The 20,954-nt window shown below is 48.7% G+C and overlaps 1 pseudogene; it reads left to right on the top strand.

Annotated features, from left to right (window-relative positions):
- The first annotated feature begins 412 nt into the window (after positions 1-412).
- Positions 413-11,073, top strand: LOC121852065 (annotated as a pseudogene).
- The last annotated feature ends 9,881 nt before the right edge of the window (positions 11,074-20,954 follow it).

Raw genomic sequence — 20,954 nt, 5'->3', positions numbered from 1 at the left:
GTAAAGTCACGTAGAAGGGAAAATAATAAAATAATATAAATATAAAAATGATTTGTTAACCTTTACACTCCGTGGTTTTGTACTGCTTGTTGTAACGTTCTGAAAAAGAGCTTTAGATCTCATCGAATTCCTCCAAAATAAATATTCAGATTTCACCCCGCACCCCCCGCACACACGTGCTCCAGTCTGAACTCGTTCCTTTAAATTGCGAATCAGCGGCTCCCCGATCGCGCGCCCTCGCCTCGCCACCGCGAATCAGCAGAGGCCACCGCACCGCGCGCTCAGCTTCCGCGTCCGCGCGAGTTCCTCCCCAAGGAACTCCCGCGCTTTTTGTACACTGCTGGGGCTTGATCGATTATCGCTATCGTCGTATCATTGGTGCGATTGATAAGCGATTAATCTCATCGGAGCGATGCGCAGGTGCACGTGCGCGGCCCTGGCCGTGCTGCTGGCAATCGTGGTCCGCTGGTGCGTGGCCCTGAATGGATATTCAGGCGAGTCGATCATTATTCCACATCGTCGATAATCGATCAACGCGTGTCGCCAAATAGGGGGGCTCTTGACCAGCTTTTGTGTTGAGCGTATCCGATGATGCGTACGCATTGCGTAGATGTCAAAAAGGGAGCTTTACGGCTCATCGGATTTCTCCGGTATGAAGGTTCTGTTAGAGTAGAACTTAATAAAACACGTTGCTACATCTTCACTCATTCGTTGGGTCTTTCGGTAAAGTCACGTAGATATGGGGCCGTCCATAAATGACGTCACGCACCTAGGAGGGGGGGGTCAGATATTTGTGACGATGTGTGACGAGGGGGGGGGGGGTGAGAAATGTGACGTCACATCAAAATGCGCAACATTAAATAAATATAGACAACACGTTCTACTCAATGAATTCGACTTTTTAATAAATGTTTTCTCCTACAGCATCAGAGTGCAGCGCCACATTAAATACGCACTACAATGACAATAGTTTAAAGCGATTGAAGCATGTTTTATTTTGGGGGGGGGGGGGCAGAGCTTTGTGACGTCATATTTTTAAGGGGGGGGTCTGACTTTTTGTGACGGCGTGTGACGAGGGGGGGGGGGTCAAAAATCGTCCAAAATCGCTTGACATCATTTATGGACGGTCCCTATGTTCAAATTAATAAAAAAAATAAACCAAAAACTACGACGTTTAGATCACCAAAGAATATTTTTAAAACACGTAACGTTTGATTGAATGGTGGGTATAAGAATCGATTTACCTTTTACGCAAATAATTGAGCTTGATGGAGCGAATTAATCGATGGAACAGAGGGACATAAATCATGAGAAACAGCACACGACCACACACGGCAAATCAGTCACAGACAGAAGAACATCACCTCGGATTGAAACTCACCGGTGGTGCTTCGAATCCATTATCCAATCCCAGTTTTCTCCACGTGCGAAAAAGAAGGCCGTTGCCCGAAACGTCGCTTCTATATCTATTACCCCCCCATTTTTAAGGCCACAGTGTTACTGACGTTGAGGTTTTTTTCTGAATCTCGCATTGAGTCTTGCCACACCCACGTGCGATTCGCGTGGGGTAGACTCAGCGCCCCATTTGCCACAATCCACTGCTGGATGAGGCCCCCCCACCAGCAGCTCCTATCTCAGCCATTCGAGGGGGGGGGGGTGTGCGGGGACCCCCCCCCTTGTGGCAGCTGCCCCTGTGCGGCGCAAAGTGACGTAGCGTCAGTCTGCCCCTTGGGGCGACACTGCACCACGCTTGCCAGAGAGGGTCGGTGAAAGCGGGCAGGGCAGCGGGAACTTGCTGCTCAAACCTCTTGCTGCCCACCACGTAGCCCTTGCCCACAACGACCTATGGCGTCAAGTGGTAGCTAAATGTTTCGGTGAAATTGTCCAGCCTACGTTACATTAATCGTCGTTTACGCAGGACCGCCTCGCTGGGATGTTTGGCCATTTCCATGAGTATCAGTTTGGCTCCTTGTGGGGAAGAAACCGGCGAAAACCTGTGGTGTTCGAGGGGGTGCTCGCGGACAGCTGACCACTTGCCCCACCAGTCTGTATCGGCTACATGAGGAATCTTTGTTTTTGTGTGTTTTTGCTACACTGGAGCACGGGTCGTGTATCTGCCAATCTTCCCAGGCAACCAACCGATGGTAACTGGGTCTGTCCCAACGCATTCCTGCGGAGGGAGCTAGTAGGAACGTTGGGTTGCTTGCTCAATGGCCAGGGTCAACGGCGGCGTGGTGTATTCCGCAAATATGCCCGACTATGAGGGCGGGCACAGGCCGGCGTGAGTAGGTTTAACGTTGAGTTTTATAAGGGCACCACGGGGTGACCAGCCCCTCCCCACCCAGCCCCACCCTCCCCACCCAGCCCCTCCCCACCCTCCCCACCCAGCCCCTCCCATTTTTGGATGCACGACGGACGGACACAATAATCCCCTGTGGGCTGGTGGAACCAGATGGTTCCTACCAGTATAACTTCCTGCCAGCGGGTTTTTGACACATCACTTGACCTCAAAGTGCACCTCGCCTGGCACAGGCGCCGTGGTGACATCACCTTGGTGGCGAACGACGGCTATTAATGTTGTGTGCGTCTGTGTGTAGGTGCTGGAAAGCCGCCCATGTTTGGGGATTATGAGGCACAGAGACACTGGCAAGAAATCACCCTGAACCTGCCCGTCCACGAGTGGTAACCATGGTCTAACCCTGTCCGCGTGTTTCTCTGTCTGCATATACATTGTGGGGGGCGGTAGTGTAGCCGGTTTTTTCTCTCTTGCTGCTTGTCTTGTTTCCTGCGCCTCTGAATATATAGACATTGCACATTAAGCATTTGTAACTATACATATTTTAACTTACTCTGTTTATTATACCATCTGTATCTATGAATGTATATATATTGAACTTCTTTCGCACTGTATGTAGCCAACTGCTGGCTTTAGCTGTCTCTCTAATGCATGTCTGCCTGCCTCTTTGTCAGACACGTCAGTTCATTTTGTTTGCCTGTCTGTCTTACAGTCGGTGTAGAACATTATCTCAGTATGGCTGTTAGCCTACTATATATGCACTTTGTAACATGCTATGTATCTCTTTCATGTTGTTTACATGTCTAACATGATGTCTATCGACCTTGGCTGACTGCCTGAATAATGTTCCTTGCTGCTGTGCCGATGTCCCTTTCTCATTTCAATCAACATGATGTCTGCATGCCTGTTTTTCCCTCATTATTTGTGTCTGCCATCCGTGGACCTGTCTGTGCTCAGGTATTTTAACAGTACGCGTAATGACCTCCTCTACTGGGGCCTCGACTACCCTCCGCTCACCGCCTACCACAGCCTGCTGTGCGGATATGTGTGAGTACCCTCACTAGACAGAGCGCTCACGCGGTTTCATGATGGCTGTATCCCAAGGTATCGAGGCAGCACCACTGAATTCTTGGCGTTAAAGTTCAAGCTATAAACTAGTTTTATTTTAGCAGGTAAAGCCCACTGAGCTATATAGCTATTTTTCAGAAGTGCCTGTTTCTAAACGTAGAGGGATAAACATGCAAAGTCCAAATATACAGGCGTCAGGCTCGGGATTGAACCCACGACCTTCTGTATACGAAGCAAAGTAGTTAACACCTCGCCACCGTGGCACCCCAAGCCCTGGGTCGGGGAATATTAGGGGTTTCAAAATGGTTATATCAGAGATGCAGAAGCAGCAACATCAGAGTTCTAAGTTCTGAGTTCTTTGGGTTCCTCACTGTCTCAGTACATTCATAATAACAATGTCTCGTTCATAATGGCCACATCCCCCCTGTCTTCTGCCAGGGCACGGTGGTTTGACCGCGCTGGGTGGAGCTGGGGGAGTCCAGGGGACATGAAGGGATGGAGCACAAGATGTTCATGAGGGCGACCGGTACACACGCATACACACACACAAACACAACACTTGATTTATTGAAAAGTGTGGCCGTTATTTATTTGACAAATAAAAGTAGTACAAGGATGAGCGGTGCGCCATGAATCACATAAAGTCACGAATCTCCCAGTGTCTCTGTACTTTTCCTGTTTTTTTGTGTCTCTCTTCTCCGTGTCTCTCCCAAGTCTCCCTGTATCTCTGCACTCCTCCCCGAGTTTCCCCCCCGTTCTCTTCATCACCGTTTAATATTTATAATGCACTTTACACGTCATTACATTGTTAAGTGCATATCTCTCTGTCTCCCCTCTCCTTCCTGTCTCTCTACCCATATCTTCTCCCCATGTATTCCCTCTACCCTTTATATCTCTAGTCTCTTCCCTGTGTGTTTCCTCTCTCATCATTGTGTTTCCCCTGTCCTCCCCATGTCTCCTCCACACCCCATATTTACCCTTTCTTCCTCGTGTATTCCCTCTTCTCACCGTATCTCTCCTCTCCTCCCACCTACCCCGTGTCTCCCCGACAGTCATGCTGGCAGATGTGTTGGTGTTTATCCCCGCTGTCGTGCTCTGCTGCCTGTGGGGGGCGCGTGACCCATGGCGTCGCAAGGTGCGTGTTGGTGGTGGTGGCGGCTGCTGATGCTGCTGCCCATGCGAGTGAGGCATGGGTCTGTGCAAGCGGACACCTCTCCGAGTTTCAAGACTCGTGTCCACGAGTGCCCTCCTGGGGATGTTTGGCCAATTTAAATAATCCGAATTTTTTTGGGATTTATCCTGGAGGAATCCGATGAGCTGTGAAGCTCTTGTTCAAAAATGTCCAGTAGGGCTGGCTCAGCAAGTTCCAAGAACAAATAATACAACAAAAAAGGAAAAGTGCTTTGCCGAGGCCTAAAATATTTAAATTGTTACAACGGTATTGCCAATTCATTACCAACTCGAGCCACAGTGTCCATCTGTTCAAATGGGTATGGGACATGAACCAGTGGTGTAATTCCACATTGACATGGTGGGGGCCAGACCATTTATAGGATGACAGCTGTTGACTTTTTCACAAAACGTTCCCAATAATTTATCAACACTGAAGGGATGATGATGATTCTACTGGTGATGGTGAATATGTTTATGGTGATGGTGGTGGTGATCATGCTATTGTTGATGGTGGTGATGGGTGGGCTGAGCCTACCTCTGACTCGGAATTGAACTCACAACTCTGGCCGTGAGTTGAGCCCTCTGACCACAGCAATACCGAGCCTTGATTTTAACCAGAAGTGTACACTTATCCCTGTGAGCCTATTGAGATGAATTCTCGTTTAAATATATGTACATCATTTAACTTAATTGTATTACTAATTTGCTTGTATGTGTTTTTTTGCTTGTGTATGCATCTGAGTATGTATTTATCTGTGCATCTATGAGTGTGTGTCCATGTCTGTGTGTTTGTGTGTCTTTGTGTTGTCTGTATCTGTGTTCGTGTGTTTGTATGTAGATGTCAGTATGTGTGTGCACGCTTCTCTATCCAGGGATAATTCTCATCGACCATGGACATTTTCAGTATCCTTTACAGACAATTGTAATCGCTGTCTCAACTCAAGACTCAGGACTGTTCCTTATTCCTCTGCCTATTGCTTACTACCTCTCTTAAAAACTACAAGATGAATATGCCCGTACCCTTTGCACAGCATCTTGAGATGCGGTCGCATTTAGATGCTGCCACGGGTGTTTATATTTAGCGTCCATCATGCAAACGCCATCTCACAATCCACAATACAGTGATGCATATATATAAAAATTCAGGCGTTTCATGAGGTTTCATACAGGTCAGGGGAAACCCGAGCACCTGGAGAAAACCCACATCTGCGAGGGAGCAACACTATCCCATACAGATTATATGAAGCCGCACTTTGCTGTACCGCCTTCTGGCAAGCCAGGGTATGGATCCTCGCAACATTTGTCCACCAACCCTCGCCTCCACAGTGCTGGATTTCACGCGTGTGCCATCACCGCCCGGCTAAATACAAATTGTATTCAACTCGTCAATAATATTAATGCGCACACACATTTTCCCATATAAGCGTCTGTTTAATCAGTAATAAATAAATATCCGTGTTGAAAACCATTAAGGGGTCCTCCATTTGATTATGGGATTTGACCGAATCATGCGCACAGGAACTGTTATTGGCAAGCTGTGCGGTGAGTTTTGGTAGCTTTTATGCAAAACTTACAAAGTGTTATCAGACGGATGGACATATTTCCCATGAATAGAGAAAATCGCTTTTTGCCAATATGCCACCTTTGTCCCTGTTATTCATGAAACAATCCATCGGTTCAAGTAAAATACTTCATTTCACAACCCATTTATTACAAGATGCACGTAAGAAGCAAACACTTTACATTCGTAATTGTTGTATGTAATGGGTACATGTAAACCATGCAGCCAGTGCGGATTCTACACACACTACAGTTGCAAAATAAAGAATCCGTTGATAAATTCAACCATGATCGCGTAAATATATAAATGTGTCATTAAACTCGCCATCACCTGACACAATTAGTAAGGTTTGTCACGTAAACAGAACTTGCCAATTCGTTACTGACCCTGAATCATGACATTTCATTTTCTCGCTTCATCGCGATTCGATGAATTGCCTGATCCCTGTGTAGGTATTTCTACATGTGTGTGTCTATGCCACTGTGGCCGGCACCCGTGTGTCCATGCGTTCATGCAAGCGAGAAAGCCCTTGACTCCAGCCTAGGTATAACGGCGTGAGCCTGGTCTGTCTCTCTGGGCAAGCCTCGCTCTCCTCCATGGCCGCCCGCTGCTCGCCTCGGTCGCGTTCTGCCTCTCGCTCGCCTACAAGCAGATGCAACTCTATCACGCGCCCGCCTTCTTCTGCTTCCTGCTGGCACGCTGCATCCACTCACGGCCACGCACACGCGGGTATGCGGGGACAAGGGGAGGAGAGGGAAGGAGAGGGGAAGCACACCGGGGGAGAGGGGAAGTGCGGAGAGGTGCAGGGAGGTGCGGTTGAGTTGCGGGGAAAACGGAGTAAATTAGTCACGGAGACAGGGAGGAGAGGGGAGTCACGGAGGTGTGGAAGAGAGGAGAGACACAGGCAGATGTGAGGAGGAAGATATGGAGAGAGACAGGGAGGAGAAAGGCAAGAAGAGAGTAACATAGATGGAGAAAGGCGACACATGAGGAGGCAGAGATGCGGGGAGGAAGACGGAGGCCGTGCAGACATGGGGACTTTACCTCTGCTGTTGCTGTTTGCCTCCAGGTTGTTGCTGCTGCTGCGTCTGGCCATCACCGTGATCGCCACCCTTGCCGTGTGCTCCGCTCCCTTCCTGAGCGATCCTCAGCAGCTGCTCCAGATCCTTGCACGCATCTTCCCCGTGTCTCGCGGTCTCTACGAGGTGAAGAGACAGGGAGCGGAGCTGAGACATTAAAAGTGGAGCTGAGACATCGAAAGCAGAGGCTTGGCTTGGGAGGTGAAGGGAGAAGTTGAGAGGAGGCAAACACAGGGAGGGGAAGGCAGACACGAAAGAGAGAAGAGAGATATGGAGGGTGGCACATACCTGAAAGATGGTATTGGGAGAAGAGAGACACGGGGAGCAAAGGCAACACGAACAGGGGAAGCCAGAGGATGAAAAGAGAATACGGAATAAATCTGAGAAGAGACGGGGAGGCACACACTTTGATTTTAGATGTTATAAAACATTTATGTGCATTCATTGGTGACTGAGCTGAGACCATCACCTTACTGTACTCGAGAAGCTGGTTTAATCACAGACAGCTGAAATCCGCACTCAAACCCCGGAGTCTCAGTGATCCTGGCTGAGTGTGAGACGGCCATTTAAATTCACATGAAATAGAGAGACTCTCAGACCCAGGCCTTAAGAATCATTATTTCTGACAGGGCCACTATGTTAATTGTCTGAACAATGATTGACAATGTTAAATGCTGATGAGTGTTACGGTTGTGATGACGATGGTGGTGATTGTGTTGCCAGGATAAGGTCGCTAACGTGTGGTGCAGTCTCTCAGTGGTTTTCAAGATCCGAAATATTTTGAGCCAAGAAGCACAGCTGTTCGTGAGGTGTGTATGCAGACAACGCACTATCGCGTACATGTACAATACAAAGTAAAGGTGCAGCCCTGTAATTTACTTGCTCATGCCATTGCTGGCAGAAGGGCCTCCACTAGGAGAGAGCCCCTCTCGAGGGAATTTTGGCCTCCTCTTCTGCACTGGTCAGACATCTTGCGAGAAGTCCCATACATATACGATTATCATGGTTGGCTATGTACGGTACAAAATGAATTCAGCATACATACACATACATGCTTACATACACTCAGAATTACATACAAAACAGGTGTCTCCCATCTAGCTTTAACAGCTCTTGGGGCAAGTGCTGGTAGCGAGCACCTATCAAGGTCAACACGGTACACGATGGGGTGGGTAGCCAGCACCACGTCTGGCCGCCATTGTCTCTCCAAGTGCTTATGTTTTACACACTGCACCAGGTACCCATTTAAGGCTGAGTCTACCGAGGGGAGGCCCAAACCCGGTTAATATTTTCATCATTGCTGTTGTCCGTGAGCCGGAATGGAACGCGGGTCACCGGGCTCGTAGTACAGTGCGCTAACCGCCACACACACAACTACATATGAATAAAACGCAAAAAGATAACTTTTTTATGAGCAACTGTACACCGATATACACCCTCTCTCGTGCACACGTGTGTCCGCGCTGTCCCCAGTCTGCTGTCGACGCTACTGTCTCTCTCGCCATCGTGTTTCCTCCTCCTGCGATCCCCGTCTCTCCTCGGATTCAAGCTGTGCCTGGTGAGTCCCCATTAGCCCTTGACCCATCGAGGAGTCCCTATTGATAGATTCGCACTTCACTGTATTTATTAATATTATTATTGATTCCTTCCCCCCCCCTCTCCCAAATGTATTGCGACTTGGTGGCTCATCGGTAGAGCGAGCAAGTACGTCTGTATGTTGAAGTTCTTTCGCTCCATACGTAGCCGATTGTGATCATCGGAGGTGTGGGGAAGGACAACAAACTAAACACAAAAAGCAGTTCTAAAGAAATTCGTTTTCAATTTAGATTTAAATGTGCATAGCTCCAGTGGCTTCCGAATATCGGAAGAGCTTTCCAGATGGCCGCAGAAGCACATCTGAAGTGCACGATGCAGTGACCGTTTTTGTTCGATGGCCAGCCAAAAGCCGCTGCGAGGATGGCCGGAGTTCACGTGATGGTTTATGCTCCTTGACGAGATCAGCGAGGTTGTAAGTTGAACTCCTGGTTGTGGCATTGAATGGGATTGAGCCGAGTAGATAAAACGAGTATCACTTCGTGGGGACGTCAACAGTGGCGGTCCTATGGAGTTGCTCTGCGACCGGGATTTAAACTCGTGACGAGTGACTGTGAACTGGTCAACATTTAGGTCTACTCGGACAGGTCATTACGCTAACACCGTTGTCTTCGTGTGTCTCCGTGTATCTCCAGGTTATTTCATCTCTCTCGTTCTTCCTCTTCTCCTTTCAAGTTCACGAAAAATCCATCCTCCTGGCCGCTATGTGAGACAACAAGAACAGCAGCCACAAAAACAGCAACCGTAACATCAACAACACCAGGAATTAACTCACAGCAGCCAAGCAATAACAGATGTGCATGTGTTTACGTGCATGTGTTTATGTGCGTGTAATATCTGGGAGCAGTGGCACAGTGTATATTAAGGTATGTGTGTGTGTATGCACAGCATGTATAAATTAATGTACGTGTGTGTGTGTATGCACAGCATGTGTATACGACTCAATGTATGTGCGCAGAAATTCGGGACAGTGGGGAGCACTGGTGGTGCATCTGCCAGTCATCTCAGTCAACTCATAACACTTGGGTCTGTTCCTTTATCATTTGCCAGTGAGCCTTCCACTCTTTGCGTGGCCTCACAGTGCATCCAGCCTGGCACAAGTGCCGTTGTGACATCACCTCCACTTCGTGGCAGATATCGGTTGTTATGCATTCACAGTATGTGTATATTAATGTATGCCTGTGGTCAGGGGCGGGCAGGCGTGGTGCTGGCCACCCACCACGGAGTGTGCTGTGCCGGCCTTCATAGGTGCTTGCTAACAGCACTTGCCCCAACAATGTTAAGGCTACATGGGGGATCTTTTTCTTTGTGTTCACAGCCCAGCCTGCCTACTCCTCTCCGAGTTCCCCCTGGCTGTCACTTGGTTCCTCGTGGTTTCAACATTCAGGTACAAAGATCTCCTGAGAGGGATACCCAGGGCTATTAACACAGGATCTCAGCGGTGGTGCTGACTGAACCTCGAATGGCAATTGCGAACCTCCTCAGAGACAACCAAACTTTGAGTTTGAAACCACGATTCCACTGGTGCTGGATGAGTCTAAGACACGAAGGTTGAGAAACATAAGTAATGAATAGGATTAATAGGACAAATGGTTGGCAACCGTTTAATGCAAGTACGACGAAGTGTGGCTCGCACTAGGGCTAAAACTCCTCATTAAACCGACGGCACATTATCCTCTGCGTTATTACTGGTACACATCTGACAATGCGAGGTTAGTGTCACAACGATAGGGTCCAATGACGATAACTACTGCGACACTGACCTACATGGAGAGTACCTTATGATATCGAAACCATGGTCAAATCGCCATTCGTCTAAGCCACTCATAATCTTCAAGAGCCTTACATCAGTGTTAAGAGAACAGTCACGGGAGGCGTAAAACATAGTCCGCTATTGAGACCTTTGCATAAGTTTATTTACACCCCTAAAACATTTGTTCTAGGATCGTGGGATAAATTTGTGCCTTTGCCACGGGGCACTCGATGGCAATGATGGACTCTGGCGTATGGCTCCGCGGGAATTCGTCTCACCTTACGCATCTGGGAACATGCCTTGGTTCCCACAGACTGTATAAGCCATGATGCCAAGTTGCCTCTAACTTTTGGTATGCCATTGTCAAATGGTCAGCTGGTCCGGGTCGCCAGATGCGATGTATCCTTTACCTTACGGGTGACCGCCCGTTCTGCGTGCTGCAGCCCCAATGACCGAAATCACAGGTGTACCCCAGAAGTATGCACAGGCTCTTGTTCTCGCCAGGGTGAACCAGCCCGTCCGTGCCAACATTTCCCCCTGGCCGGGGTGATGCTCTACCGGTACGGTCATACATGACTCTACTGCCTTATCACAACTCGCGTCGCGGTATGTCGGAAAGTCATGAGATTTTATAGCGGGCCATTTCATGGTCTTAAGTAAGGGCGTCAAGCTTGGAGGTGATAGGGACGACTGACTGGAAGACCGATAGGCTCCTACCCGAAGTTGCTTTTTTGAACGTTCACATTCACCCTTGACCAGTATAACTGAAACGGGCAAGCGCAATAGATCCCGTGGTGCTGTCCCCGTAACAACGTGTATTTTATCGTGAGAGTAATCAATTCTTTCGTTTAGTCATCGCCAACCCGGAAGGTGTTCCGCTGACGCGCAATTCACAAACCGCTACCTAACGAAATTTTTGATACTTCTGATCCGAGTTTTCAGCACAAGCACGCATACGCTAGCATGGAGAGAAGTCTCCGTATACCCCAAATTCCCTCAATAAATGCGTAGCTGGTGTGTGTAGGTATCAGCCTGTTAACCACGAGTCTGCGACAAAATGTATTGGTCTAATCTAGCACCTGACGGCTGACCCAGTGTTGGGCATGACGTAGCGGACATTATCAATCGTGGAATTATACCTGCCGGATTAAATGTCCATAATCGCGAGTGTTTCATGAAGCCGATTAAAGGCAACAGACTCGCATGGATGTTTCACGGAACCATACATCTTGATGTCTCTAACCATTGGTAATGCGGAAACTGAAGGATCCAGGTCTCCAAGTCGGACCCACCGACGTGCTGGGTGTGGGCAGCATTCGGTAGTATGCACGCTTAGGCACTCACTAAGTTCTTCTATACGACCTCAACACGCAGTTTAGAAAATTTTGACACGCACGTGCGTAGTCCAAGAAGGACCTAACTATCCGAAAGGTCTCTAACTAGCATTGTTCAACGAACGCACAGTTTCGGAATAAGCAGTCACTTAGCAGGCTCTAATTTTAATAGCATATCCGTGGTGGTCATTCGCCTATTTCTTCGTCTGTTTTGGGCCTCCATAGGGGACGCCACAAACTAGTGTCCTCAGACTTGATGGGCGGGGAGCCGGGGTAGAGTGCTGTCTCTCTGCTTGCGTGAGTCATTAGTAGCCTACATTCGCATGACGCAAGGTGTCTTGCTATTGCAGTGAGCTGCGACGCGTGGCTGGTTCGTTCCATATCCCTAACATCCTACCTCGACGTTACCATCGACTGGACTTATTACCAACAGATGTTACGACTGGAATTATAGTGTCGTAAATATAAGGTAGGAGGGGTCCATTACCTCGGTAAAACTATTTATACCCAGCTCCTGTCTCTAGTACTTGTACAGGACTGGGGATCCATAGGAAGTTGGAGACACCGTTCCTACGAATGGATTTACGATCTGTATAAGCAGCCTCTAGATCCCAACTTGGCAAGCAGGACCTGATCCACCACCGAGTCGGGCCGATGAAGAGGAGAACCCGTTATACATGTTCCAGGAGGGCTCCCTCGGGATCTTTACACGCAATATCTGGATAAGAGCGTACACTTCGAGCTAAGCGTTACTCACTGCACCGAGGGAGATGAGGGCAGGGCAACTTACCATATTGGGTTACATCACTAGGTAGAAGAACTAGTGTGGGAGCGTATGGATTCACCAGTAGTTCCCAAAAGCCTAAATTCAAATTATAACTAGCGATGTCTTCTAACCTTCTAATGACCTCTAATAAGAAGGTGCCGAAAAGGTGCTTGCGGAGTTCAGAGGTCGGGATAAATGTAAGCTAGGTCATACCAGTGGAAAGCTTCCATCATTCCAGGCAGAACGCAGTGGTCTGCTAGGTACTTTATACCCAACAGCCGCGGCTTTTTTCTCGCGCCATGATGCATGCAGTGGCGGTCAATGGAATCCGATCAGGCTAGGAGCACGGGAAACGTTCCACAAATGCGTCACTCACTGCGAGAAGCCAGAAAAAAGCTAGTTTTTGGTGTGCGCAGGAACCTCCACTATGGGGCTAGCACTAAACACGATCGACTTTAGTACTTTGTAGGTCGTCACTCCAGTAAACTAAACAGACACTAATACTCAAGTGGACGCTACGTCGCGCAAGTGTGAAAAATAGGTACCTTTCGTCGCGGCCACCAGATACAGGTGAAGCATCGCTCTTAAGAATGCGTCTTAGGATTTGATGTAGCATGAGAGGTCAGTGAACACCACCTCCCTTCGAGTGTTCACTGACTCCCCAAACTGTGAAAAAGTTCGAAATTCCTGCGAGTGAACCACTGGGCCCCTGAGGCATGAGTGGCGCTTCTGTGTTCCCTTCTCCGCCAGGCGTTCGAGGAGACTCGCTATGTACGAGTTAACCACCACAGCTCAAAAATTTATCTCACAACATAAAAACTGTACGCCGAAATGCGCCGATTTTGTGGTGCCATAGCCACCTCACAAGAGAGTGAACCCTTGTCACCAGAGTCGTCGACGTCCCGCAACATCGGATTCTTTGAGCAGTGGTTTTACGATAACCCTACGCACGTCAACCTACAAGTTCTTCGAGTCCCAGAGACGCGTAGGAGATTTGCGTATTGCTTGCGAGCCGGTGTAGAGTATCCGTTAACAAATAAAGCCCAGCTCAAGCCAGGCTTCCTGTAGGTAGGAGTAGCCATTTACCTGCTGTTATCCGGCGCATACCGAGGGCTACCATTGGGGCAGTCTGTTCTAATTCGCAACACCAGATGGCTTTTCCCGCACATTCAGCTTTACGGCATTATGTAGTCCCCTAAGCTACATGAGGCCATCGCGAGATCGCAATAGTAATACCCAGCACAATGAAAGGAGCTATTGGTGGTCACGATTACGTATATTCCTAGATGCCACACGGATAGGGTCCCCACGCAAGCACCAAAATGTTAAGATTTAGTGTGACGTAGAACGTTCTAACCTCGGAAAGGTCCAGTGCCGACCTGCTAAGCTCGAATGGCTCAAGTTCCTTAACGGGCTTTAAGTTTTGACGATGCGGCGATTTGAATCCCGACTCTAGCGCGGGGTAGCGTTGCCCGTAATTATGGGGTAGAGGAAGTTTTCTTGTGCGCTTGCATATCTCATAAGAGGGACTGGGAACTCAATAAACGCGCCACAGTTCTTCTCTGTCGGGCGGCGCCTAATCTTTTTGGCGTTTGCTGTTTCAAACGCACGGACGTTAGTCTGTCCGCAGCTCAGGGATTGACAAACAATGGCTCAACCGGGTCGATGGTTGTAGATACTCAAGCTTCATGCACTCAGATAAGATTGGGCTCCTGATGCCTTGATTGTAAACGCATAGGCCCGGATATAAGAGGCTGTCCTCGCTCTCCGTGTAAATGCGATTCAATATTGCGCAAATCTAATACTGACATCATGCCAAAAGTGTCGTGATCACCTTAACTATTGCGTATTCTATCTTCTTTCGTTAAGACTTCTTAATATGTCCTGGGTAGAGTAGCCGAAGCCTCCAGTGTCCTTAAGTGACTAACAATCCGAATGTTGAGCCACGGGAACTCCCACTCTCGGCATGGTCATGAGACCGGGGACGCACACTCCCAAAATCCAATATAGTCTCTACGGTCCTCTTTAGACAGAGCGCTATGTTATTCGAGTTCAGGAATGTACATTAACCGTTCTGAGCTGGCTTAGAATGGATTAAGATGGGAAGCCGTTTTGGTCCAACCGTTATGCATACCCTCAAATGTTCGTATTATGCTATCTGAACCATGAGTTCCGTGCAGTTTGATGGAAAATCCTTCAATTACTTCATTACTGACATCTGTTTTGTGCATGCCCAGTCGTACGCGCCGAGTTAGACCTGCTCAACTACCCCCAGAACTGTGGCGTCGGCTAAGCCCAAGCGCACGGACCCTGTTGCAGGAGGGGTACGCCAATCGATATACAAAGCCTGGTACTCTCCTAGCCCTTCTAACATTTGTTTACACTTCTTAACCTACCCCCACACCCACAATCGCTCACGTTTCTTACTTTTTAGTCTATTTTATTCCCTCCATCCAGAAGTATTAGTAAGCTTGTAACTGAGTATTCACCACGAAGAGCTTATGGCTAGTACTCGTCGCTTGTAACAGCCTCGCATATAAATCGTTCTTGCCCGACGATATCAGCGCGCATGCTTATCTTCCGTACAGTACTGAAGGACGTAAGTCGATCAATTGATGGATCAATAGACATTTAAACCCCTATTGATGGTTCAAGCCCACATACGGTAATAAATCCTTCAGAGTGGCCGGAGAGAATTTGTTATTTCAGGGTACATTTTCTCTTCCTCACATGGGGAGGGGTCTGGACGTCTCTGAAGTAGAAAACCCTCAGACTGTGCTCTCAAGCACGCAGTTCAGACACAGAGGTGGTGCATATTGTATGCACCGATCGAAGTAGCAACTCGCAATGTATTCTCGAAGAGTGGGTTATTGCACATAATGACCGCGGCCGCGGCCCTTCAGAGAAGTAGGTGCCTCTGTACTACACAGTCCGGAACGAATTATATTTCTTCGTGTTAACATAAGTTCATCAGCGTACGAGCGAACACACATCTTACGGGACGTGTTAAAGCTCTCTCCCAACCGATTCAATCTTGGGAATCGTACTGCAATAATTAAGGATGCTTAGTCCGTTACCTCCAGTCGCACTCGCTAGGGGCGTGCGTAGTGGTGCGAGTTTCTCCAAGGGTTTGTACAGCTAGAGTCTTGCTCAGGCGTGTGGTTATCCAAACACGCTGTCCGGCTAGACCTGTGGTCGACGAAGTCATGCTAAGATTTGTCATTTGCTACCCTCTTTGACTGTCCTTTTCGCTAATAGCAAGCGCAAGAGCTTTATGATCTCCGACATCCCGGCCGTTTTAGTTTGTAGACGTTTCTTTTTCAGCCGACTGTCGCAACGGCTGTAGTAACCAGAATACGAGAAGTCTTGCTCTTGTCATAATCTATCAAATTAGTGATTACTCCTCTCATATAACTTCAACTCCCCAGCCTACAAACCCGATCGCAGCCCGGCGGAATAGCCCACAACAAATAGGTAATAGCGGAAAGGCAGAGCCAAGATCCGCTGCCGACCCGGGCTGGGTGGCGGGACCCCAAAACTCGGACATAACTCTGATGTGAGCTTGTTATGTTCGTAGGTTGTTCAGGGGCCGATTTGTATGCATCGACCCCAGAGATCCTTCAACGGTCTCTACATTAGGTTTAGGTGGGCGATCGACATCAGCAGGATGGACCCATATGAACCTACTTGTAGAAACAGGTATACCCATTCTATATGAGAGGCGTGCGCATTGTACTCAGATTTCCGTCCTTACTTTCAGCTTTGACTTTAGCACCTGGCACTCGTCCCCAATCTACTCGCATCTAGGAATATGTCTTGTTCAGTTTATAGCGCGTGATTGCTGAGTACTTAATCTCGAAATCTAAACTTGGTTGGTATCTTGCGGTCACATGTTATTGATATGTCCTCTTGTAAATTTTTTGCGAGGGTTCTAGCAGCCCTACCATGATCGGCACGCGTTACTGAACCACGAGTCCACACATCGCACATCCATCAGTCGACGACTGGCCCACCAACGCGTAAAATGCGATCCTCTGACGTAATAACGTAATGACTCCTCTCGAGGACGTGGGTACACTAGCTGGCAGGTCGGGTCGGTCATATCTATGGGCCGTTGGTGACGAGGGTTATTTACCAATGAAGAGAGTTTAACAATGTCGCTGTTACGTCGCGCTGCGGAGGCATGACGCGAGCAATGAGCGGGCATGTGAATTGTCCAGCGCAGCTTGATATATTTTGGACTTGACCGGTAACGTACATGGCCGGAAACAGCCTAAGCTCCGTTGCGTCTTCACTAGCGACCTGCAATCCACCAGCGCTCACGTGTTGGGAAATTGGTTACGCTCACGAACCTCTAGCTACATGGCAATCCCTTGTTGGATCACAAGACTCGGTCTTAGTGCATTAATCGGATAATGCATGGCATCCATCGCGTATTGAAAGTAAACGCTGTACTCGGTATAGGCGCTATTATTCTTTTTGAATCTTCAGCATGCTAACTTTGGGAGCCCCTTAACTCTTCATAATTACCCGATCCTTAACCCCTAGGTGCGAGGTCCCTCATTTCTTCTGACACCTCGTTCGTTCGATCACCAGGGACAAGTTGGATAAATTTCGCTACAAAGCTTTATATCAAACTAGTGCGCTGCGTAACAGTGATGGTGCAATCGCAGCAGGGAGTCGGACGTAGTTGTGGAATCACGCGTCGACCATTACAGGTTGGTCTCTTCGGTCGTCTGGCCCCGATTAGTTGCTTGGCCCGTCGGCTCACAACCCGTTACATTGGCACTGCATAATTAGGAGCACTCATGAAATTATGACCATTTGGGTAAAAGAGGAACCAGTCCTATATCGTTGTGAAAGACAGAAGGACGCATGGATTATGCCCTCTTGCACCTTCTGTGTAACGCGAAACCCGTCCTTACAGAGAAGGGTACCTCATGAAAACTACCTGAACGGAAAGGCTGAATGTCCTGTGAGTGAAGTCTGGTCTCTCACTGTTGGGGCTGACACCCGTCGCCTTCTTCAAATGTCGCAACTAACTCGTTAAAACGAATAGCGGTCAAGGTATTACCATCTCCTTGCACGCGTACAATGACCAGATTGAGTGTCACACTACACCACCCATATTATCTTCATGATCATCTATGGACAAGTATTAGCTGAGAGCTCGAAAATTGCGTAGGCTAACACCCCACGCCTACTAGGAGTGTCGGCTGGACAATGTGCGTCATCGGAGCGGCCCCAGCCCGCGGAGGAGTTTGACCGGTCTACTTGCTTTTATTGAGCGATTTTGATAAATGCAAGTCATCCGTACTAACGGCCTGCATTATCGCATATATCTCCCGTTGGGGCGTATTGTTAACCGATTGGACTCGGAGAGGGATGAGGAGGCGTTTGGTAGGTACATCCCCGTGCCCGTGATGTTCCAGGGGGTATCTGGTAGTAGTATATCATTGCTCGCGACCAACCTTTCTCTTGAAGACAAGCTTAGGGCTTTCTTCTCTCCACCGTAGTTTATCTCCTTCCTCGCAATACACTATCCCGAGCGACAAGCCCTTTTAATCCAGTCTCCTTCTCCTGATTAGGACACGGTCCTTGACGATGTATATCAAGATCTATACCTCAGCGTTATCTTTCCACGATTTCCGCCCGCTTGATAAAGCGCGGGTACCGTCTCCGCATCGTCAACCCCCGATATAGAGATACTCATCGCACGGGGAGTATGCCCGTACACCCCGCAATCCATCATGACCAATTTAACCTTAACTCAATCACCAGATGGGACAAAAAAACTATGATGACTATTTGCGCGCATGTCAGCGAAGACTCCGGTTTTTGATCCGATTATCTAAAGGCGTTTGTACTCCAGGTGGACACGTTAGGACTCTCGTAGGTCTGCATAGGGGGCCCTTTGGTCGCGTCTAAGTGTTCATCATGTCATCGCTGGCGGAAGGCAGCGGTACATGTTAATTAAGGGGGCGCGCATAAAACTCGATTTATTGATCACTCCCTCATTGTATCCTTACCGCTACGACCCCCTAACTTCAGTCGTTTCCCGCGTGACAGTCATGATTTCAATAAGTTATTCTATACATCCATAGTTATGCCCTCACTACCCGGAAACGTGGAATGCGCAAGCTTAGTACTTACCGGTTCACAGGCTGTGGGGATGTCATGTTTGTGGCTAGACGAATCGAACAGACCCACCCCGCATTTCTGCAAATTTCACGTGACCTTTGCTTTTGAATACGGCATTATGTAAGGCGCAATGCCGGGACACTGGGCCAGACCCATGCCCCGGTGGACCTGCCGCTGGCCGGATAGGGAAGTGAGGAGCTGTACCAGTCGCGGCCGCGTTAGCGAGCAAAGACAGACGATGTCGGCTGTAACGCGCACTCTCCGCGAGTACATCCAGTTTTTTGCCCATGAGACATGAGACGTTGAGGTTTGGTGCATAATTGTCCCTACATTGCCGCACATAAGAGTTTACCGGGCTCGATGCCCAGTACTCGGCCCATGTTCTAGGATAGGACGATCGTACGTCGCGTTGCACGGTCCCCACCCACTTTCGCTAGAAAGTTGGCCCGGGTAATGGGTGTGATCTAGTTTAATCGCCTGGGAATTAAACTCGTGCCGCTGGCGTCCGCTCATTCCTTTGAAGCTAGTGATAGACCGGAGTCAATGTCTCACCTTGAGGAATTTGAACAAGCACATCATCCGTAGACGATGGGACGGATCCGTATCAATACGGACAACTCAATCAGTTTCAACATAATCGGTGCGGGTGATAGGTGTCGCGTATTGCCGGTGTCCTCTAGACTGACATTCGGTGATTTCCATACCGGACGGCACGATGGGATCCAAGACTCTGGGCCACGATTGCGTATTGATTAAAAGTGGCGAAAAAAATGGTTCATGATACTTAAAGCGCCTAGGCGTAATAGGGTCGCCCGTTGCCGACAGCTCCGACTGGATTCTCGTGTAGAACACCTCGTAGAGAGCGATGCCAAGGTGGAATGCATGGCTTCTGAGGCACGGTTCGTAATTAGGTCCCCATATTATTTCGACGATGTGATTATGCGTTTGCATTGTGGGAGATTTCCGCCATTGCGTGTTAGGTAAGCTTGCTCAAATCCCCGTAATAAACCAGGCATAGCGCACGAAGAAACCGGGACGCCTAAACAGCTCCGTGAATCGACTGTTAACTCGTGGGCTCTCGCGGCGAGACATAGCAGAGTAATGAGTAGACCCTACCCGAGCTACTTCACGGTAAATTGTAGCGCACCGTTTCACGCAACCCGAATTCCCCGAGCAATCTTAGCGGGACGATATTTGTTTGAGATGAGGACACGGAATTTATTAGTCTAATTGTCAGTACTATGTCTGCAAGCATCCAGTGTCGGGCAAGCAGTTCGCATCGTTCGGTCGTTTTATGGAAACCCCGTCCATGGAATATTTGACCACGGCCCTATAAGACTCATTCTGCTGACTTCCAGCTGGACATTAATAGGCGTAGGTCCGTTCCCCGGATTGTCGTTCCGATATAAGGACCTTAACGAGGGAGCTCACGAATGGCCTAACGAATGGGAGGGCACTAGCTCACAGTTGCAGCTGAGGTCCTTGCACAGTTAACGTGGGCAACTTATACACTTCGAAGTGTTATAGATTACTGGACACTTGCCTCAGATAAAGCTCGCAGGTTACTATATCATCGTTACCTCCTCCAGGCTACTGTTGCCTACCCTGTTCCACGGTCTGCTTAGAAATCAGCATCACCCTTATCGACCGTCGGGCATCACTCTTGCTCATAGAATGACCGTCGCAGCGCATCCCCACCCTAGTGCCGATCACTATGCCCGAATTTGTTGATTAAACTTCCGGTCTTGCAGGCTACTAGACGCTTATACCCAGTACACCTTTCTGGATACCGGATCATACGGCCGGACCATAATAACACGCATGCACCGTTACACTATAGTAGTAGTTTTGTGAGACTTCTATTGTTTTTTCGGGAAGTAACGCTTAGTGTTACGCGTAGTCAGCGCGCCTCTGGACATCTGTCTCCGAGACGAGATAACGTGGTTGACTCGCGTGGAAAAGAACGAGCTACCATTGACTGAAGCAGTGTTGAGCCCAACTTATTCATCCATGCTACGTAATGGCTAGTAACGTCCATGCTTTAGTTCTTATATTGGGAAGGATACGCTCCTTATAATCTGAGGCTAGCAGGTAAATTGAAACCGGGCTGACTCCCGCGATTCGCTCAAATCTGACACACATATCTTTAACATGCCTACCAGGGCGCTATCCTCCGTCCATGACCTGCCT

The sequence above is a fragment of the Callorhinchus milii genome, unplaced genomic scaffold (genome assembly GCF_018977255.1).
Source record: "Callorhinchus milii isolate IMCB2004 unplaced genomic scaffold, IMCB_Cmil_1.0 Scaffold378, whole genome shotgun sequence".
Taxonomy (NCBI): Eukaryota; Metazoa; Chordata; class Chondrichthyes; order Chimaeriformes; family Callorhinchidae; genus Callorhinchus; species Callorhinchus milii.
This window is presented reverse-complemented; position numbering and strand designations above follow the sequence as displayed.